A 17,987-nucleotide genomic window follows, 5' to 3' on the forward strand; every position below is an offset into this window, starting at 1 on the left:
AGATCATGGACAACTTGCAAATGAATTGTCAGAATAGGTTGGAGAATTTTTCCAATGAGTGTATGGGCTAAGTATGAGCTTGTCCAAGTGGGGAGGAGTCCTAGGCACAGCTTTGAGGACAGGGACAGGGATGTGTGAACTGTGGTTCCTCAGCATAGAGCATTTTTCACAGCCATGGGTGGAGAAAAGTGAGACAGGACCTCCAAACTGAGGATGGGGGTTGACAGCAGGTAGAAGGAACTGAGTCCAGGGATAAGCTACTTCCATTAGTAATACCCAGGTTGCTGTTTGTCTCTGGGTTCTTCCATCTTATCTTTGTGATCCCTGCTTCTTTTTGCATCACAGCAAGCCCTTGCAAATCAGTTTTATTTAGTTTTAAGAGCTGTAATCTCTTTCTGGTAAGCCTTGACAGATATGCATCGAGTCTTGAGAATGCCGTGGCTGGTAGTCATCCCCTGTAGACCCTCAACTCATACTATATGAATTTAGAGTTTTTATTTATGTAAGGAGTTCAATATGCACATATGAATTGGACTGACCCCCCAGGCACCCACTCTCTGTTCACACACTTCCAGAAGTGGTTGCTCTCCATCACAAAATCCAAGATAAAACAACACATGGTGTTCGGGTCCAGGCCAGACATACTCAATTTCAGCACTGGGAACATCCTCCTGCTGTTATTGGTGACCATCACCTGGTTGGTGAGCTCTCTGAAGTGCAGCCATATCTAACTTTTCTTGGTTGACACTGGGGTCACCCTTCTCCCTGCCAGCCTGTAGCTCTCACTTCAAGGAGCTCAGCTGGTGGTCCACTCTATTGCAGGCTATTCTACAAGTTCCGGACGCCAAGGGAGATTGTCCTCTTGCTGACCCTTCTTCATGGCCCTCCAACCCAGACTTACTTACTACCCAAGAGCCATATTTAACTCCTTTCAACAGCCACTCTTCCAAGAAAAGGAGCAGCAAAGGTCCACAGTTCCCAGGCAGAGACCTTTGAGGAGAAGACTTGAAGGTAGGGGAGGGGCAGAGGGGTGAAGATAGAGGGTATTCCCCTTGAACTCCTGCAAGGCATGACTAAAGTAGCTCTTTGTGGCATTGGATTTGCTTTAAACAATTAAAAATCAGACTATTGACTAGCACACAAATATTTATAAAATATACAAATAAAACTATTGGTATCTTTGAAGCCCATTTTTAAACAAAAGGAACATTTTTAAATGTGCCAGGATATAAATTATGGGTACCTCAGGATTATTATAACTTTTCTATAACATTTTATTAGATCTTTATGGTGTTTTTAAAAATGTTGGCCACTGATATTTGAAATTTGATAGGTATTTATAAAGTTTCCTCAAAGGATTCTTATGACAGCTAAAATTTTTGCCTATTTAGACAGACACTTTTGGCTGGCTACTCGGTAAAGTACCACATGCTGTGATTATTACTTTTTGTGCTTTCCAAGTCAACACCCAGATGCCTGTGAACCTGACCTGCACAGAGTAGTTATTTTGGCTCTTTAAACTGTCTGCCAAACTGTTGCAGTATCTTTTTCATATGGGCAGATGGCCACTTCAGAACAAATCAAAATATAATATTTGGTCTCTGAACTTACTTTTGAATTCAAATCTTTGAATATGAATGCTAACTCAGATTGAATTTTGGGTTTGACTAATTGTTTTGATGTTCTTAGGCAGTTTTCATGAAACATATTTGATCAAATAACTTAACATGGACTTCACTTCTTATTAGTTGTATAACGTCCCTTCTGGTGTGTTAAATGCAATAAAAATTTGAGCATATATACTAATATGTAGCTCCTACCCAGCATATGATGAACAAAATATGTATTAACAAGAGACATCAATCCATTTCTGAGGTTATGCACGTAGTTTACTGCTGAAATGCGGTAAAACTTTAAAATTTGTAATTTCTGGTCAGAGTTTATGAGAAACATGAATATGAGCAAAATAGGTAAATTTAGTGTTTTTTTAACAAGGTAGGTATGGCACAGACTTCAAACTATAACACAGATTTCAAGCAAACAAGGGTAATTACATTGATTTAAGCAGTTCTTTCCCATTTATTCATATATTTTTTTGTCTTAATTCAGACCTAGCTTAATTCACCCCTCCCTCCCTCCCTCCTTTCCTCCCTCTCTCCCTTCCTTCCTTCCTTCCTTCCTTCCTTCCTTCCTTCCTTCCTTCCTTCCATCTTTCCTTCCCTTTCTTCTGTTCTGCCTTTCTTTCTCCTATCTCTTTAAACTGCAGTCCTGAGTAAAATGAATGGTTTCAGATTAACCTAATTAATTACAACTAAATAGCCACTTATGTCATTAACCCAGGATATGTCCCTGGGCTACTCAGATCCAAATGTAGATTTCATATTTTCAATGGAACAATGTTTGTTAGAAAATATATTTCATATTATAATCTTTATAATGAGAAAAATGCTAATTAAAACCAAAACCATTAGTCACCTGTAAGATTTGAAATATATGAAAAGTTTGATAACACTCTGTTGGTGAGCCTAAGGAGGAAAAAGCAGTCTAATATTTTGTTTTTCAAAATGTAAAATGGGACAACATCCATGGAGAAGATTTTATCAATATCTAACAAAATCATAGCTGTATTTGGCCTTTGATCTATCAATCCCTCTTCCAGGAATCTGTTCCAAAGATCCAAAAGTACACTGACATTAGTTTGAAATGACATGTATCAAATGTTCTTCAATGTAACATTATTGGTACTAGTAACAAAATTGAAATCACCCCCAAAATCCAAAATTCTAACACCAAAATCCAACAGTTATATAAACTGCAATATATCTACACAGTGGATTACTATGTACTTGTGCAAAGCAGTTGGGAAGATCTCTACAAAATGGATTAAATGGATTATATATTGTATATTTTGGAGTATAAATTGTTAAGTGATAAAAGGAAGTTGCAGAAAACTGTGTATAGTATGTCACCTTTTGTGTAAGAAACCCTCCCTTCCTTCCTTCCTTCTTTCCATCCTTCCTTCCACCCCTTTCTCTCTCTTTCATCTCTGTTTCTTTTCTTTATTATTTCACAGTTTGTGCTTTTTTTTTTCTATATTTGCAAAAATAAATAAGGGAAGGAGAGAAGAAAAACTCATAAAAATTGTTCCCTATAAGGTAACTGTCTCTCCATTCTGAAAAGTGAGACGTTGAAATCATCTACTATTATTGCACTTCTGTCTACTTTTCTAGTCAATTCTGTCAGTGTTTGTTTTATATATTTAGGTGCTCTGATGTTGCATGAATATATATTTGTAATTGTTATATCTTCCTAGTGATTTGACCTTTTATCATTATATAATGTCCTACTTTGTTTTTGTGATAGGTTTTTGTTCAAAGTGACAATAAATTTTAAGCATAATTAACTGTCATTAGCACAAATTCATGAACTGTATCTTCGTTTTTCTCATTTTTTGAAACCTTATATTTATAAACATAGTTATTTATATTTGATAAATAAAATTATTTATAAAGAATTCAAGTTATAAGTAAATGGAAATGTATCATTCAATTTTTGTTTTCTTGCTAGTGGAGGACATTAAGCAAAACTAAGATTTTTAATTCATAAATATGGTAATAAAATTGAACATGTATTTAAAGTATTGAAATAGTATAACTGAAGAATAAAGGAAACATTATAATAAATGCTTTATTATCATTAATGTTAAATTCTTTTGATTACTGATTTTAATTGAAGATTTTAAAAATACACTATAAAAAATAAAAATACATTATAAATATATTTGCATTATAAATCTATATTTAAAACTTGTAAATGTTGATAGAACTAATTGTCTTGTTGAATAATGGAACAGAGTTCCTCGTCTAATTATTTAATTTTTATGATCCTTGTGAAATAACAGTTAACTATTTGAAATGTGTTATTCATGTTTGTATGTGTTTTACGGAAAGAAATTGTATTCTGTCATAGCTTACATTTCTAAATTCAAAAAGGCAAATATTTCAAGACCTTTATTATCTTGATCATTTTGACACATTTAAAAATCATCCAATTTTAACAAAGATGTCCTTACCAGGAAATGGTAAGTTCTACTGACAAGTTAAAACAAATGATCAGTTATTATTTTTAATTATATTTGTTGCTGGGAAAAAGAAATTGTAGAAAAGTAGTCAGAGAAGAAGGATTATATCCTTTAATTTGTAATAAATTTATTTGTAAAGATGGGTGATGTGATGCCTAGCTGTGAAAATAAGTAACATGACAAGTAAATATTAAAGCCATGGAAGTGATCTAAAAATACCTGGATAATGATTGCAGATTATATAAATGTGGGTTTCTGGGGTAGGATTGGAGGTACCAGCCACTTTCCACTGGAAACAAAGCTTCAGTGACTTATATTCTATTGCCAGAAGAACTGGGGAATTTAAACATAGAAATAGAGTAATTGGATGATTTATTTCATAAGCATATATTTTTAAATGTTGCTGATGACTTTTCTTGAAAGTAAAGCCAGAAGGATTTTAAGATTCTTAACTGTAAATATTAGAAATGATTATTATAATACTTTCCATGATAAAATTATTTGAAACTTACTCGTATATTCCCAATGAAAGGTGATTCTTATTTTTTATTGTGGCTAATTTAATGAAATAATATTTTATACAAAACACAATTTTCCTAACTTGGAAATTATAATTAATTAAATTAAGAACACATTTGAGTTTTGAGTGTTGTCATTTAGACTGTGGGCATTATCAGGGCACAATAATCCACTTGGTGAAAATTTAGTCTAGTTGAAGGCCAATTATTTTACTTCCTTGTAATTCACATGATATGTCCTTGCAAATAGAAGCAGCCGCTAGCCAAGTAACTAGGGAGAAACAAAGAGCCTTGGGTGGGTGATATTTCAAATTCAACAGTATAAAGCAAAGAAAAATAACACATTTTAACACATAAAAAATGCTAGAAAAAATGTTTACATGCATGATTCTAGTTTGGTAATTGCTTCTATTCTAAATTTTTTCATATCAATTCAACGATAAGCACCTTCCTATCATATAAATCACTATCACCTATAAGTAAGTAGGGTTGTAGTTTTAAAGTATTTGGTTTTATCAAGTAATATATGCTCATTAAAAAAATCACATGTTAAAGAATGTTTTATATTAAATAACAACAGAGTCAGATCACTTCTTCACTTCTAAGTCTACTCTCCAGACAAGTTCTTCACAATTGCTTATATTTTGGTTATTTCCCTTCTCAAACAATATATATTTTCTGAATTTATTAATATCAGATAACATTTATTATTCCCCCAATATCAAATATAAATATTTAACTCACTCAGGTCCTCTTCTCCAACTGTTTTAGTCAATTATGTTATTGTTTTGGTTTTTCTGTCAATTATCTTTAGTATAAACAATGTAATTAAACTCAATCATTTTTCTATAGTCCTTTAATTCAGTTTTCATACTTTATATGACAATTTTAATACCCTTGTTTCTCTACCCAATTTTCTTCACAATCTGCTTTGTGTAAGTTACATTTTTATCATAGCTCTTGGATTTTCATTCCATGCTTAAACATAGCATCTTCTTTCCGTGGCCTGAAGATCGACTCAGAATTGAAAGTAAATAAACAATATTTTCATCATTATGGTTGCAAACATATTGAGCAATAAAATACCAATTATCTTCCCATCTTTAGGAGTTCAAATCCAAATGCCCCTTGAGGGAGAATGTTAGGCTGAAAGAATTTCCTCAGTTGGTAAAAAATCATTTAAAATTATATTTGGAAAATAATTTCCATCCTCAGTTTCTGTCATTTTTGGAGGTTATATTGGCCATTTAAAAATTGCATGTACTGCTTTTATTCTCAACATTTTTCAGTTCTAAATCATGCTTATCATTATGTTCTACTACCTTTATTTCTTAAAAGTACCTGTAATGATCTCCACTGGAATTTTATTGCCTTCTCTGTTGGGTTTTCTCTTTGTTTTTCTTTTATTATAACTTTCTTTTGCTTAATTTCCATATTAGTTTATTTTCTTCCCTTAAGCTCATAATGAAAGATCTTCATAAACTGTGAAGTTAGCAGATAACATTTCTGAGTCCTAAGCACTATAGTGTTGATTTTAAGCTTAGGAATTTCTTTAATCTCCTAAAAATGAAATATATACCTATATATAGACAGTATGTGTTCCCCCAGCTGATTGGTAAATAGGACTGTCTTCTATTTAGGTCTGTACTCAAGTGGGGTATTATAGGATGAGAGGCTACACACAGTAATCTCTTTTTTTCACCTGATCATAGCAGTCTGCCTTGCTGTTGATAGCACAAGCACCAAACTGACAAAGGCTTTACTATGAATCAACATTCAGACTATTGGTCTTATTTAGGATTTAAATGTTTTATTTAAATGTTTTAAAAAGTTTCATTTTGAAGTAATTGTAGGTTCATTAGCAGTAATAAGAAATACTGCAGAGGGGTCTCATGTACTCATTTCCCAGTTTCTCTCAATGGCGACATCTTAGATTATAGTACAATATCACAACCAGAATATTAATTTTTATGTAAGATGTGTGACAAGTCAAGGCCCAGTTTTTTTGTTTTTTTTTTTTACAGTGTGCGGGCCTCTCACTGTTGTGGCCTCTCCCGTTGCGGAGCACAGGCTCCGGACGCTCAGGCTCAGCAGCCATGGCGCACGGGCCCAGCCGCTCCGCGGCATGTGGGATCTTCCCGGACCGGAGCACGAACCCTTGTCCCCTGCATCAGCAGGCGGACTCTCAACCACTGCGCCACCAGGGAAGCCCAGTCAAGGCCCCGTTTTTTTTAACCTATCAGATTGCTCTAGTACCATTGGTTTAAAAGGCTATCTTTTCTCCATTGAATTCTTCCTTTCACTTTTGTCAAAAATCATTTGGGCATATTTGTGAGTTTATTTCTGAATTTTCTGTTCTCTTCTATTGCCCTATGTGTCTATTCCTCCACTCACACCACACAGTCTTGATTACTAAAGATAGTATAAGGATGAATTGGGAGATTGGAATTGACATATATACACTATTGATACTACGTATAAAATGGATAACTAATGAGAACCTACTGTATAGCACAGGGAACTCTACTCAGTGCTCTGTGGTGACCTAAATGGGAAGGAAATCCAAAAAAGAGAGGATATATGTATACGTATAGCTGATTCACTTTGCTGTACAGTAGAAACTAACAAAATATTGTAAAGTGACTATACTCCAAAATAAATAAATAAATAAATAAAGCAGTAATAAAAAAAAAGATAAAGAAAAAAAATAAGGCTTAAAATTGGGTAGACTGGCTTCTTCTACTATATTCTTCATTTTCCAAATTCTTTTTGTTCTTCTAGTTCCTTTGTTCTTTTCCATATATATTTTTAAATAATCTGGTCTATACAAAAATTCTTGCTGATGTCTTGATGAGAATAGTTTTAAAATTATATATCAATTTTGGCATAATTGAAATCCTTACTGTTATGAGCTAAATTGACTCTCCCCAAAATTTATGTGTAGAAGTCTTAACACCCCAGACTTAACAATATGATAATGTGACTATATTTGGGATATGGTCTTTAAAGAGGTATTTAAATTAAAATGAGGTAATTAAGATGGGCTCTAATCTAACCTGATTTGCAATTAGGACAGACACACATAGAGGAAGACTCTGAAGGTACAGAGAAGAGATGGCCATTTAGGAGCAGAGAAGAGAAGCCTTAGGCAAAATAAAACCCTGCTGACATCTTGATCGTTGACTTTAATAAGCCTCCAGGATTGTGAGAAAATATATTTATTTCATTTATGCTACCCAGCCTTTGATATTTTGTCATGATGGCCCTTGCAAAACTAACGGTTACCAAGCTGAAGCTTCCAATCTATAAACACTGAATGTCTTCCATTTATTTAGAACCTCTTTGATTTTTTTCATGAGCATTTTATAGTCTTTTGATGACAAGTCTTGTAAATATTTGATTGGATTGGATTTGATTGGATATATTTCTATATTTCATTTTTGAGTGATTATAAAAATCTCACTGCCCATAGTTAATTCCTAGCAAATAGGTTTACAATTAATATTTTATGTTTGTTTTATATCCTGTATCCTTGCTTAACTTATTAATTCTAAAAGGGTATTTTTTTGAGTATATGTGTATTCCTAGACTTCAGTTTGTATACAATCATATCATCTGCGAATAGAGACAAGTTTATTTCTTTCTTACCTACATATCTGTCTTTTAATTATTTTTCTTGCCTTACTGAACTTGCTAGAACACCTCATACTATGTTAAATGAGTGCGCTGAGAGTGAATATCCTTGCCTTGTTCCTGATCTTGAGGAGGGAAATAATTCAGTCTTTCATCATTAAGTATAATGTTAACTTTGGGATTTTTGGTTTTGGTTTTCTTTTTGTTTTTGATTTCCAGAGATGCTGTTTATCAAGTGGAAGAAGTTATTCTCTATTCCTATTTTTCTGAGAGCTTTTTGTTCATTTGTTGTTTTTACAACATGAATGGTTGTGAAATTTGTCAAACCCTTTTTCTGCATTGAATTATATGACCATGCAATTTTTTTTTCTTTAGGATTGGGTCAATTACGTTGATAATTCTTGAATATTGAACTGGCTTTACATGCTGAGAATGAATATCAATTGGTAATGGTGTATAATTATTTTTATATATTGCTAATTCTATTTATTAATATTTTGCTAAGGATTTCTACATTTATTTTATGATGGAAATTGGTGTGTAGTCTTCTTTTTGTGTATTGTCTTTTTCTTGTTTTGGTATTACTATAATAATACCGTCATAGCAATAGAAATAAAAATCCAGTATTTTACTTCAAAAACTGTGATCCTCATGAACAAGATCTGTGATTTCTGTCATTAAAGATGTGGGGATAGGGAACTAACAAGCCATTATTTTTAAGTTTAACACTTGTAATTTATTCTCTGGAATCATATGATCATTTATCATATGTGATTGCCAATAGGTGAATTTTACAACTACAGTAAGGGGTGGTGGGGAAGTACAAAGAGATTCTTCTAATACCAGACACAAAACTGAATTTCTGTGTAATTTAGAACAAATTGATTTAACCTAATGGAATTGAAATTTCTTTTTTTTTTTTTTTTTTAAACATCTTTATTGGAGCATAATTGCTTTACAATGGTATGTTAGTTTCAGCTTCACAACAAAATGAATCAGTTATATATATACATATGTTCCCATATCTCTTCCCGCTTGCGTCACCCTCCCTCCCACCCTCCCTATCCCACCCCTCCAGGCGGTCACACAGCACCGAGCTGATCTCCCTGTGCTATGCGGCTGCTTCCCACTAGCTATCTACCTTACGTTTGGTAGTGTATACATGTCCATGCCTCTTTATTGCTTTGTCACCGTTTACCCTTCCCCCTCCCCATAGCCTCAAGTCCATTCTCTAGTAAGTCTGTGTCTTTATTCCTGTTTCACCCCTAGGTTTTTCATGACATTTTTTTTTCTTAAATTCCATATATATGTGTTAGCATACGGTATTTGTCTCTCTCTTTCTGACTTACTTCACTCTGTATGACAGACTCTAGGTCTATCCACCTCATTACAAATAGCTCAATTTCGTCTCTTTTTATGGCTGAGTAATACTCCATTGTATATATGTGCCACATCTTCTTTATCCATTCATCCGATGATGGACACTTAGGTTGTTTCCATCTCTGGGCTATTGTAAATAGAGCTGCAATGAACATTTTGGTACATGACTCTTTTTGAATTATGGTTTTCTCAGGGTATATGCCCAGTAGTGGGATTGCTGGGTCATATGGTAGTTCTATTTGTAGCTTTTTAAGGAACCTCCATACTGTTCTCCACAGTGGCTGTATCAATTTACATTCCCACCAACAGTGTAAGAGGGTTCCCTTTTCTCCACACCCTCTCCAGCATTTATTGTTTCTAGATTTTTTGATGATGGCCATTCTGACTGGTGTGAGATGATATCTCATTGTAGTTTTGATTTGCATTTCTCTAATGATTAGTGATGTTGAGCATTCTTTCATGTGTTTGTTGGCAGTCTGTATATCTTCTTTGGAGAAATGTCTATTTAGGTCTTCTGCCCATTTTTGGATTGGGTTGTTTGTTCTTTTGTTATTAAGCTGCATGAGCTGCTTATAAATTTTGGAGATTAATCCTTTGTCAGTTGCTTCATTTGCAAATATTTTCTCCCATTCTGAGGGTTGTCTTTTGGTCTTCTTTATGGTTTCCTTTGCTGCGCAAAAGCTTTTAAGTTTCATTAGGTCCCATTTGTTTACTTTTGTTTTTATTTCCCTTTCTCTAGGAGGTGGGTCAAAAAGGATCTTGCTGTGATTTATGTCATAGAGTGTTCTGCCTATGTTTTCCTCTAAGAGTTTGATAGTTTCTGGCCTTACATTTAGGTCTTTAATCCATTTTGAGCTTATTTTTGTGTATGGTGTTAGGGAGTGATCTAATCTCATACTTTTACATGTAGCTGTCCAGTTTTCCCAGCACCACTTATTGAATAGGCTGTCCTTTCTCCACTGTATATTTCTGCCTCCTTTGTCAAAGATAAGGTGACCATATGTGCGTGGGTTTATCTCTGGGCTTTCTATCCTGTTCCATTGATCTATATTTCTGTTTTTGTGCCAGTACCATACTGTCTTGATTACTGTAGCTTTGTAGTATAGTCTGAAGTCAGGAAGCCTGATTCCTCCAGCTCCATTTTTCGTTCTCAAAATTGCTTTGGCTATTCGGGGTCTTTTGTGTTTCCATACAAATTGTGAGATTTTTTGTTCTAGTTCTGTGAAAAATGCCAGTGGTAGTTTGATAGGGATTGCATTGAATCTGTAGATTGCTTTGGGTAGTAGAGTCATTTTCACAATGTTGATTCTTCCAATCCAAGAACATGGTATATCTCTCCATCTATTTGTATCATTTTTAATTTCTTTCATCAGTGTCTTATAATTTTCTGCATACAGGTCTTTTGTCTCCTTAGGTAGGTTTATTCCTAGGTATTTTATTCTTTTTGTTGCAATGGTAAATGGGAGTGTTTTCTTGATTTCACTTTCAGATTTTTCATCCTTAGTGTATAGGAATGCCAGAGATTTCTGTGCATTAATTTTGTATCCTGCTACTTTACCAAATTCATTGATTAGCTCTAGTAGTTTTCTGGTAGCATCTTTAGGGTTCTGTATGTATAGTATCATGTCATCTGCAAACAGTGACAGCTTTACTTCTTCTTTTCCGATTTGGATTCCTTTTATTTCCTTTTCTTCTCTGATTGCTGTGGCTAAAACTTCCAAAACTATGTTGAATAAGAGTGGTGAGAGTGGGCAACCTTGTCTTGTTCCTGATCTTAGTGGAAATGCTTTCAGTTTTTCACCATTGAGGACGATGTTGCCTGTGGGTTTGTCATATATGGCCTTTATTATATTGAGGAAAGTTCCCTCTATGCCTACTTTCTGCAGGGTTTTTATCATAAATGGGTGTTGAATTTTGTCAAAAGCTTTCTCTGCATCTATTGAGATGATCATATGGTTTTTCTCCTTCAATTTGTTAATATGGTGTATCACGTTGATTGATTTGTGTATATTGAAGAATCCTTGCATTCCTGGAATAAACCCCACTTGATCATGGTGTATGATCCATTTAATGTGCTGTTGGATTCTGTTTGCTAGTATTTTGTTGAGGATCTTTGCATCTATGTTCATCAGTGATATTGGCCTGTAGTTTTCTTTCTTTGTGACATCCTTGTCTGGTTTTGGTATCAGGGTGATGGTGGCCTCGTAGAATGAGTTGGGGAGTGTTCCTCCCTCTGCTATATTTTGGAAGAGTCTGAGAAGGATAGGTGATAGCTCTTCTCTAAATGTTTGATAGAATTCGCCTGTGAAGCCATCTGGTCCTGGGCTTTTGCTTGTTGGAAGATTTTTAATCACAGTTTCAATTTCAGTGCTTGTGATTGGTCTGTTCATATTTTCTATTTCTTCCTGATTCAGTCTTGGCAGGTTGTGCCTTTCTAAGAATTTGTCCATTTCTTCCAGGTTGTCCATTTTATTGGCATAGAGTTGCTTGTAGTAATCTCTCATGATCTTTTGTATTTCTGCAGTGTCAGTCGTTACTTCTCCTTTTTCATTTCTAATTCTATTGATTTGAGTCTTCTCCCTTTTTTTCTTGATGAGTCTGGCTAATGGTTTATCAATTTTGTTTATCCTTTCAAAGAACCAGCTTTTACTTTTATTGATCTTTGCTATCGTTTCCTTCATTTCTTTTTCATTTATTTCTGATCTGATTTTTATGATTTCTTTCCTCCTGCTAACTTTGGGGTTTTTTTGTTCTTCTTTCTCTAATTGCTTTAGGTGCAAGGTTAGGTTGTTTATTCGAGATGTTTCCTGTTTCTTAAGGTAAGATTGTATTGCTATAAACTTCCCTCTTAGAACTGCTTTTGCTGCATCCCATAGATTTTGAGTCGTCCTGTCTCCATTGTCATTTGTTTCTAGGTATTTTTTGATTTCCCCTTTGATTTCTTCAGTGATCACTTCGTTATTAAGTAGTGTATTGTTTAGCCTCCATGTGTTTGTATTTTTTACAGATCTTCTCCTGTGATTGATATCGAGTCTCATAGCGTTGTGGTCGGAAAAGATACTTGATACAATTTCAATTTTCTTAAATTTACCAAGGCTTGATTTGTGACCCAAGATATGATCTATCCTGGAGAATGTTCCATGAGCACTTGAGAAAAATGTGTATTCTGTTGTTTTTGGATGGAATGTCCTATAAATATCAATTAACTCCATCTCATTTAATGTATCATTTAAAGCTTGTGTTTCCTTATTTATTTTCATTTTGGATGATCTGTCCATTGGTGAAAGTGGGGTGTTAAAGTCCCCTACTATGAATGTGTTACTGTCGATTTCCCCTTTTATGGTTGTCAGTATTTGCCTTATGCACCTCAGTGCACCTATGTTGGGTGCATAAATATTGACAATTGTTATATCTTCCTCTTGGATCGATCCCTTGATCATTATGTAGTGTCCTTCTTTGTCTCTTCTAATAGTCTTTGTTTTAAAGTCTATTTTGTCTGATATGAGAATTGCTACTCCAGCTTTCTTTTGGTTTCCATTTGCATGAAATACCTTTTTCCATCCCCTTACTTTCAGTCTGTATGTGTCTCTAGGTCTGAAGTGGGTCTCTTGTAGACAGCAAATATATGGGTCTTGTTTTTGTATCCATTCAGCCAATCTGTGTCTTTTGGTGGGAGCATTTAGTCCATTTACATTTAAGGTAATTATCGAAATGTGTGTTCCCATTCCCATTTTCTTAATTGTTTTGGGTTTGTTATTGTAGGTCTTTTCCTTCTTTTGTGTTTCTTGCCTAGAGAAGTTCCTTTAGCAGTTGTTGTAGAGCTGGTTTGGTGGTGCTGAACTCTCTCAGCTTTTGCTTGTCTGTAAAGGTTTTAATTTCTCCATCAAATCTGAATGAGATCCTTGCTGGGTAGAGTAATCTTGGTTGCAGGTTTTTCTCCTTCAACACTTTCAATATGTCCTGCCACTCCCTTCTGGCTTGCAGAGTTTCTGCTGAAAGATCAGCTGTTAACCTTATGGGGATTCCCTTGTGTGTTATTTGTTGTTTTTCCCTTGCTGCTTTTAATATGTTTTCTTTGTATTTAATTTTTGACAGTTTGATTAATATGTGTCTTGGCGTATTTCTCCTTGGATTTATCCTGTATGGGACTCTCTGTGCTTCCTGGACTTGATTAACTATTTCCTTTCCCATATTAGGGAAGTTTTCAACTATAATCTCTTCAAATATTTTCTCAGTCCCTTTCTTTTTCTCTTCTTCTTCTGGAACCCCTATAATTCGAATGTTGGTACGTTTAATGTTGTCCCAGAGGTCTCTGAGACTGTCCTCAGTTCTTTTCATTCTTTTTTCTTTATTCTGCTCTGCAGTAGTTATTTCCACTATTTTATCTTCCAGGTCACTTATCCGTTCTTCTGCCTCAGTTATTCTGCTATTGATCCCATCTAGAGTACTTTTAATTTCATTTATTGTGTTGTTCATCGTTGCTTGTTTCATCTTTAGTTCTTCTAGGTCCTTGTTAACTGATTCTTGCATTTTGTCCATTCTATTGTCCATTCTATCTCCAAGATTTCGGATCAACCTTACTATCATTATTCTGAATTCTTTTTCAGGTAGACTGCCTATTTCCTCTTCATTTGTTAGGTCTGATGGGTTTTTATCTTGCTCCTTCATCTGCGGTGTGTTTTTCTGTCTTTTCATTTTGCTTATCTTACTGTGTTTGGGGTCTCCTTTTTTGCAGGCTGAAGGTTCGTAGTTCCTGTTGTTTTTTGTGTCTGTCCCCAGTGGCTAAGGTTGGTTCAGTGGGTTGTGTAGGCTTCCTGGTGGAGGGTACTAGTGCCTGTGTTCTGGTGGATGAGGCTAGATCTTGTCTTTCTGGTGGGCAGGTCCACGTCTGGTGGTGTGTTTTGGGGTGTCTGTAGACTTATTATGATTTTGGGCCGCCTCTCTGCTAATGGGTGGGGTTGTGTTCCTGTCTTGCTAGTTGTTTGGCATAGGATGTCCAGCACTGTAGCTTGCTGGTCGTTGAGTGAAGCTGGGTGCTGGCGTTGAGATGGAGATCTCTCGGAAATTTTTGCTGTTTGATATTATGTGCAGCTGGGAGGTCTCTTGTGGATCAGTGTCCTGAAGTTGGCTCTCCCACCTCAGAGGCACAGCACTGACTCCTGGCTGCAGCACCAAGAGGCTTTCATCCACACCGCTCCTTAATTTGGGATGATTCCTTGTCTATTCAGGTATTCCACAGATGCAGGGTATATCAAGTTGATTGTGGAGCTTTAATCCGCTGCTCCTGAGGCTGCTGGGAGAGATTTCCCTTTCTCTTCTTTGTTCTCACAGCTCCCAGGGGCTCAGCTTTGGATTTAGCCCCGCCTGTGCGTGTAGGTCGCTGGAGGGCGTCTGTTCTTTGCTCAGACAGGACGGGGTTAAAGGAGCCGCTGATTCGGAGGCTCTGGCTCACTCAGGCCCGGGGGTAGGGAGGGTCACGGAGTGCGGGGCGGGCCTGCGGCGGCAGAGGCCGGCGAGACGTTGCAGCCTGAGGCGCGCCTGTGCGTTCTCCCGGGGGAGTTGTCCCTGGATCCCGGGACCCTGGCAGTGGCGGGCTGCACAGGCTCCCCGGAAGGGCGTGTGGCTAGTGACCTGTGTTCGCACACAGGCCTCCCGGTGGCGGCAGCAGCGGCCCTAGCGTCTCATGTCTGTCTCTGGGCTCCGCACTTTTAGCCGCGGCTCGCGCCCGTCCCTGGAGCTCTCTCAAGCAGCGTTCTTAATCCCCTCTCCTCGTGCACCAGGAAACAAAGAGGGACGTAAAAGTCTCTTGCCTCTTCGGCAGTTCCAGACTTCTCCCCGGACTCTCTCCCGGCCAGCCGTGGTGCACTAACGCCCTGCAGGCTGTGTTCACGCCGCCAACCTCAGTCCTCTCCCGGCGCTCCGACAAAAGCCGGAGCCTCAGCTCCCAGTCCCGCCCGCCCCGGCGGGCGAGCAGACAAGCCTCTCGGCTGGCGAGTTCCGGTCGGCCCGATCCTCTGCGCTGGAATCTGTCCGCTTTGCCCTCCGCACCCCTGTTGCTGTGCTCTCCTCCGCGGCTCCCAAGCTCCCCCACTCCGCCTCCCGAAGCCTCCACCTGCGAAGGGGCTTCCTAGTGTGTGGACACTTTTCCTCCTTCACAGCTCTCTCCCGCTGGTGCAGGACCCGTCCCTATCCTTTTGTCTCTGTTTAGTTTTTTCTTTTGCCCTACCCAGGTACGTGGGGGGTTTCTTGCCTTCTGGGAGGTCTGAGGTCTTCTGCCAGCGTTCAGTAGATGCTCTGTAGGAGTTGTTCCACGCGTAGATGTATTTCTGGTGTATCTGTGGGGAGGAACGTGATCTCCGCGTCTTACTCTTCCGCCATCTTCCCGGAAGTCCTCAGAATTGAAATTTCTATGCTGTAAAATGGGAATTATGATGCCAACTATTAACAGTATTGGGGAAATCAAATGAAATAATATAAGTAACAGCTTGTAAGAACATAGATTTTTTAATAAGCTCGGTGAGAAATTAACTGTATCTCTATTCTCTATCTATCATCTATAGAAATAGAAAAAAATAGAAAGATAGATGTGGGCTGGGGATAAACAGGATTTCCACTTCCAACATCCTTCATGTCCTTAAAAGAGAATGTAGACTAGGCTTTGGTGGGTTTGACAGGAAAGTCAGAATCCAAGTTGCTCATAAATATTTCACAGGAAGGACATAGATGCTGCTTAAAGTTCTTTCTGAATGGTGTTAGGTGACTTGATTCTGAAAAAGCTTTGAGCTTAGAAAAAATGAGCTTTGCGTATTGACAAGAGTCCTCACATGGGAACAGAATCAAAATTAACAGACTCTGCAACCCAAAGGAGGCTGGCTGAATATTCCCGCTACCTTTGCTCTGATCATGTGACCATCTCACGCTTCTGTCACTTTCATTAAATAAAAATTAATCTTAACATATTTGGGCAGGAGTGGGGGTGGTTTGGCATGGGTGTCTACTCTGTCAAGGATAAAAAATATCCTTTAGTTCTCATCACCTAATCAGTTGATTTCAGCTCCATTTTCTCCCTTTTCTTTCTTTATCACTGCCTAACCTTGTCCCCTAGGAGTTTCAGACCTTGTTATTCATAAATGGCATAACTTCGTGCACCCTTTTCCTTTTTACTCAAAAGTTTTCTCTAAAATCGAAGGATTACTTGGCTGATTATAAAATTCTTGCATCACGTATTCTTCCTCTCAGTATATTTTAGATACTGATCAAACTGTCTCCTTGCATGAATATTACTGTGAAGATGTCGAATCCATCTTGATATTTCACACTAGTAGGGGGCATGATTTTTTCCCCTCCTACTCCTAGGATTCTTTCTTTGTACCTGAATTTTAACATCCTTACCAGAATATGCTTTGATTTGGAATGGTAGGTATGAATGTTAGGTTTCATTATTTCTTGGAAATCTATGAGCCCCTTCAGTCTACACATTCAACTTGTTTTTATTTCAGAAAAAATGTTGAAAAAATTATACTTTAGACTCTTCCTATATTTTCATTTGCTTAGTTCTTCTTAAAAATATCAATAATGCATGTTAGATATACCTTTTTAAAGTCTAGCGTTCCTTCTGTGATCATGTTTACATTCCCCTTTCTCTCTCCCTGCTCCACCTCCCTCCCTCCCTCTCTTTCTTTCTCTCTGAGTCACCCTCATAACTACTTATAAACATCTAACTTTTTCCACCTATAACGGGCATTATTCTCTACACTGGCTTTTCATTTTTTGTCATATTGTGACATTTTGCAACTCAATTCTATATTCTTTGGACATCCTATAAAGTCTCTTTGGAATACTTTTTTCTCATTGTTCAAATTTCACTTATTACTTATAAAGATGATATTATCTATAAATTCTGTGAGAATAATGAGAAGCATTTCTTTCATTCCTTTGTTTTACTGTAACCATCTTTTTATCAGAAATGACCGTTTACTGATTTAAAGAAAAATGTTTTGCGCATAGAGCACATATCATTTCCTTTCTAAGTATGATCCATCTTTGAATTATTTTTGCTGCTTGCCAGAGATGTTGACAACTATGGTAACTGGGACTATCTGGGGCGTGGATTCAGAGGTGTTGACTCCAAACTCTTGCTCAACAAATTGCTTGGGTGACAGAAAAATCTTCTTTGGTATTCAGCGTACATTTGGCAGATGTGAAAACCATTCAGTATTTAAGGATGGGGAAATTTATAGCTGATCACGGGTGACTAGAGTGATGGAATGGCTAAAGGCGTTAAGGGAAGAGGAGGGTTGTTCTTCATAGATCAAGAAACTGTCACTGCCTTAGACTACAGCTCATGTGACCATTTTCGCCCCAGAGCTGCTGAC

The 17,987-nt window shown here is 36.9% G+C and overlaps 1 pseudogene; it reads right to left on the minus strand.

The window, feature by feature from the left end:
- Positions 1-3: 3 nt before the first annotated feature.
- Positions 4-15,990, minus strand: LOC132598025 (T-box transcription factor T pseudogene; annotated as a pseudogene).
- Between the last annotated feature and the right edge of the window lie 1,997 nt (positions 15,991-17,987).

The sequence above is a fragment of the Globicephala melas genome, chromosome 10 (genome assembly GCF_963455315.2).
Source record: "Globicephala melas chromosome 10, mGloMel1.2, whole genome shotgun sequence".
In the NCBI taxonomy this organism is placed as follows: Eukaryota; Metazoa; Chordata; class Mammalia; order Artiodactyla; family Delphinidae; genus Globicephala; species Globicephala melas.